Genomic DNA, 5,542 nt, shown 5'->3' on the forward strand with positions numbered 1-5,542 from the left:
AGCCCTATGCGATGGCTGTGGGTCGTAGAGCTACTGGATGGCTGGTGGGTGTAAGCCTATCGGATGGCTGTGGGTTGGTAGAGCCTATGGAATGGCTGTGGTATGAATGGCTCGTGGGTGTAGAGCCTCTGGATGGCTGTGGGTGTAGAGCCTATGGAATGGCTGTGGTATGAATGGCTGTGCGGTGTAGAGCCCTATGGATGCTGTGGGTGTAGAGCTATGGATGGCTGTGGGTGTCAGCAGCCTATGGGTGGCTGTGGGTGTAGAGCTATGGATGCTGTGCGGTGTACGAGCCTACTGGATGGCTGTGGTATGACATGGCTGTGGTGAGAGCGCTATAGCATGGCTGTGGGTGTAAGCCATGGTATGGCTGTGGTCTGAATGGCTGTGGGTGTGCAAGCCTATGGATGGCTGTGGGTGTACAGAGCCTTGGATGCGCTGTGCGGTGTAGAGCCTATAGATGGCTGTGGTGTCGAGCCTATTGGACTGGCTTGTGGGTGTCGACCTATCGACTGGCTCGTCGGGTGTCGAGCCTATGGGTGGCTTGTGGGTGTCGAGCCTATGGATGGCTGTCGGGTGTCGCCTATGGATGGCTGTGGGTGTCGAGCCTATGGATGGCCTGGTGGGTGTCGAGCCTTGGGTGGCCCTGTGGGTCTGTAGACCTATGGACCGGCTTGTGGGTGTCGAGGCCCTATGGGACGGCTTGTGGTAGGTAATCTCACCCATGACTGAAGGTTGCAGCTCAGAAGGTCAGGTGAGCTCCTCGGGGAATTTGTACTCGCCGTACCAGACTGGGTAGCCCTCCTTGTCAAAGTGTCCCAGAAGTTGGGCGCACGGCTACAGTCAGCGGTCCTCGTTAGAGTACTTCCTCTTGACACCCGTCATGCAAACGCACTGCAGGAAAGGCAGAGAGGAATCGGAAGAAAGGGGGAGGATTGCTAGCACTCCTAAGTCACCTAATAACTCCCAGAGGTTAATATATATACACGTGCATTCGGAACAGTATTCCAGACCCTCAACCTTTCCCACATGTTACTTAACAGCGCCGTACTCTAACTGTATTAATCAATGAATGTTTTTCCTCATCCATCCACCCACACACCCATAATGACAAAAGCGAAAAACTGTTTAAAATATTATTAGTAATACCCACAGGGCTAGGCAGTAGATTCTGCGGGTAAAGCTTATGAGGCATTTCCCAATGAACTAGAGCCCACAGAGAGGCAGTCCTGTCAGGAGAAATTCCACGAAAGCAGGATTATTATTCAACTCAACCCCTTCCTTATAGCCACATGTAATTAGGATTTTTTGAGTTGATTAGGGCATTTTAGTTGTAAAGCGTGAACTTTCCTGCGTTTTATCATCTCAAACACTGCATGTTCCACACGAAGGTTGGAATAATAGTGACGTTTTAACAAATGTTAATGGCCTTTTTAGTGAGGAACTGGTTGAAAAACCACACAGAAAACACCTGATGTCAGCCTGTTCTTGTGGAATTGGAAACTTTCGGGCCTGCCTGGTGACATCACCCAAGCATTCAATTAGATAATAGACCAATAAGAGAGCTGCAAAACTCTTCTGCCAATCAACATCCTCGTCTGACCACCACTCAAACAGTCCCTTGGTTGAGAAATTGCTCTTTGCTACGCAAGCTAGCTTTTGTTCATTTTAGGCCCTTTCAACTTCTAAAACAAATCACAGTACAGGTACTTAATTGTTACCCAGAAATGATCTTCGATATCGATGATGAAAACAGGCAAGCATTGGCCTTTAAAAAAGAAATTTAACTACATTTGTAGAAGAAATTTACGCCATGGGACAATGTAAGTATATTCTCAAAAACGATTCAGTTTATTTCAAAGAACTTTGACAGCTGGCCAAACTCACTGGATCAGCCTTCTGGAACAGTCCCTCCCAGTCCCTCAAAGGTGTTTGAAAGTTAAAGTTAAGCTTTTTTACAGAATGAACCAGAAAATCTATAGTTATTCCTGGTTGCTAACAAAGTTAGCTGGCTAACTCATTGATCCAATTTTATAAATAAACCCTCTTTTGGATCAAATGAGTTGCCAGCTAACTTTGATAAACAACCCAAAATAGGGCAGGGAGTCTCATCTATTTTATGAGGGAGCCCTGCATCTATACTATTTAAATACAACAAATATCAAATACACAAGAATAACAAAAATATCCCAAGTGTTTTTAAATTGTTGAGTCAATTACACCAGTGACAAGCTTATTATCTTTAATATATATATATAATATATATATCTTATATATATATATATAATAAAAAAAAAAGTTACACAATATTTAGCGCAAGTTTAGCAGGCTAACTCATGATCCAGATCATTAGTATAACCCTCAGGTCTGATATATGTGGACATATCATGTACCTCTTTGGTAGGTGAGCGAAGGGGTCCATTTGTTTGGGTTCTGAAGCCAGAGCTGCTTCAGCACTTCGTCATTTCCTCCTCAGCGGGGGCACTTCCTTCTCTTTCTTCTTCTTCTTATCCTGCTTCTCCTGAGGTTTGCCTGCCTCCTTTCCACTTCTCTTTCTTGGGAGGGTGTCCTCTGGGAGGGGTGTCCTTCCTGGGGCTGCAATATCAGAGAACTTCTTGCTGGAGTATAAAGACATTCAATAAAGACATTCAATAAACAAATCCAGCTGTAGTGTACTACAACCGAGTGTTTTCCTTGTGTTTGCATAATTTTAACATCAAAAACCAACCTTATTACCATTTGATCACAATATTAGGCATATACATGGTTTCCTTGACGACGGGGGCGTAGCTGGCCTATATCAACTATGTCCCAAGGTTCTAGTACAGATTAATTGTAGATTGGGTCTACTTTAAACCTGTGCCAAGTCCTGCGTATATTTTCCCAAGGATTAGATTTCACAACGAGGGGGAGCCTGTCATGATAGTACGGTCTTTGGGTGGGTGACAAAATTACTTCATATAAAACTTTTCAATTTCTCCGATGAAAACAAACCTCCCAATTACTTTCTAATTTAGAAATCTATCAAAAATGTGGTAAATGTGCAGAAAATACAACACATTCTTCAAGAAAATTTTGTTATAATCATGGAACTAGAACAATATGTGGAAGTAATCCTTTCTTTACAGTTGTTCTTACGATCAAACTGAGCCATCTTGCCGCATGAGCTTGAGCCTCTCCGAGCAACAGTCTTGAACTGGGGCTGTTGACGCAGTCTGGAGACCAGCGGTCAGCGTTGGGGAAAGGTGGGGAAGGAAGGCTCAAGGACCTACAGGAGGAGGACAGGGACATGTAAGGCCCGTGGACAGCTCCACTATCTAACAAAAGATGTAGCATTTAGGCCAATGTTTCCCATACATTGGTCAAGTTTGTAGCCAGGATGTGGATATGTGCAGATCATAAAGGGTTCTGCCTTCGAGAATACTACCCTAGGCTAAGTCATAAGACATCAAAGCCACAATCGGCCCGTTTATTCCCGGACCCAGATTTAGCCTAAGTCCTGGATCAAAACCGCTTCCAATGTTTTTTCATCTCCATTGAAAGTGTGTTTTAAAAACCCATCACTAGGGTTACTGTCTCTGGTAAACATCCTAATGGAACACTGGTGTGTTTTTAGTCCATCACTATGGTTTACTGCTCTGGTAAAACACCTGAATGGAACACTGGTGTGTTTTAGGTCCATCACTATGGTTACCTGTCTCTGGTAAACCCATGCCGAATGGAAACTGGGTGTTTTAGTCCATTCACTATGGTTACTGTCTCTGGTAAACCATCCCTGAATGGAACACTAGTGTGTTTTAGTCCATCACTATGGTTACTGTCTCTGGTAAACCATCCTGATGGAACACTAGTGTGTTTTTAACCCATCACTATGGTTACTGTCTGCTGGTAAACATCCTAGAATGGGAACACTATGTGTTTTAGTCCACTCACTATGGTTACTGTCTCTGCGTAAACCATCCTGAATGGAACACTGGTGTGTTTTAACGTCCATCACTAGGGTACTTGTCTCTGGTAAAACCATCCTGATGGAACACTGGTGTGTTTTAGTCCATCACTAGGTTACTGATCTCTGGTAAAATCCCATCCTGAATGGAAACACTGGTGTGTTTTTAGTCCATCACTCATGGTGTACTGTCTCTGGTAAAACCATCCTGAATGGAACACTAGTGTGTTTTTAGTCCATACACATTGGTACTGTCTCCTGGTAAAACCAATTCTGAAATGGAACACTAGTGTGGGTTAACCCATCACTTATGGTTACTCGTCTCTGGTAAACCATCCTGAATGGAACACTAGTGGTGTTTTAGTCCATCACTTCTAGGGTTACCTGCTCTGGTAAACCATCCTGCTGAATGGAACACTAGTGTGTTTTAGTCCATCACTAGGGTTACTGTCTCTGGTAAACCATCCTGAATGGAACACTAGTGTGTTTTAACCCAACACTAGGGTTACCCTGTCTCTGGTAAATCCTAACGGAACACATCCCTATATAAAGTGCACTTAATAGGGAGCCAATTTGGAGACACAGCCTATGTTTAAATATAAAAGGTTCCCTGATTCAACAAGCCATTGATTCGTTAACTGAAGCAACAAAAAAAATGTGTGCAGTTCAAGAGGTACTTTCTTGAGGAACGGACAGGGAAACACCCACCTGGACTAAGTCAGAGGACATGAAGCCCCGAGGGTATGTGTGGTCATAACAGAATGTCAAACCTGTTTAAAGAGCCAGATCATGCTGCAGGCCACGCTGATATCAGCCAGGCTGACTCTCTCTCCAACCAGGAAGGTCCTGGTGCTGAGGTGATGGTTGAGGACAGACAGAACCTTCTTTACCTCCTCCTTGGCCTGCTCTGTTGCCTGGAGGAGGAGGAGGGGGGGGGGGACGCAATGCATTACATTTACAATGGATACATTAGATTGTGCATGACTAGAGGCTACAGGGTGAGAGACATGGCACCAAATTGAGCAGAGTGACCGTAAACCAGAACAGATAAGTTGGCTCCTAAGACACCTCATTTAGCATTAGTCACCTAACCGAATTTCTATGTCATGTTATACTACCAGTGTGAAGGTACGTTGCCCATTGCCTCCACCACCATGCGGCACATCTCAGATGTTTGCTATAGCATGTGACTTAATGTATCTCTCACAACACCTAGAGAATGTTAACAGCAACACAGACTATGGGTGTGAACGTTAAAACCAAATTGGGATGGTTTGAGGTCCCAATACGAAAAATTAAATAATAATTTGCTGATAAACAATCATGTGTGGCTGGTAGATTAAAAGGTTAATTTCCCACCATGGTTGTGACATCTGTTCATCTACAGTGTAATTTCAATAAAGAGCATCAGAATACAATGGTAACAGTACATACCTGTTTGTTGAACTGCATGATTCCCAAGGTGGGGAAGACCCACGCAGAAGCTGGAGGGATGATTTCAGCATCGGCAAAGCTCACCCACTGAAGCACCTGGGACTGGGCCTGGGGACTGCTGCCACGCAGGGCCTCATTGCTCACTGGAGGAGAAGACGGTAC

The 5,542-nt window shown here is 44.4% G+C and overlaps 1 pseudogene; it reads right to left on the reverse strand.

Moving 5' to 3' along the window:
- Positions 1–662: 662 nt before the first annotated feature.
- Positions 663–5,527, reverse strand: LOC112079792 (elongation factor 1-gamma-like; annotated as a pseudogene).
- Between the last annotated feature and the right edge of the window lie 15 nt (positions 5,528–5,542).

This window comes from Salvelinus sp. IW2-2015, unplaced genomic scaffold (assembly GCF_002910315.2).
Source record: "Salvelinus sp. IW2-2015 unplaced genomic scaffold, ASM291031v2 Un_scaffold9583, whole genome shotgun sequence".
Lineage (NCBI taxonomy): Eukaryota > Metazoa > Chordata > Actinopteri > Salmoniformes > Salmonidae > Salvelinus > Salvelinus sp. IW2-2015.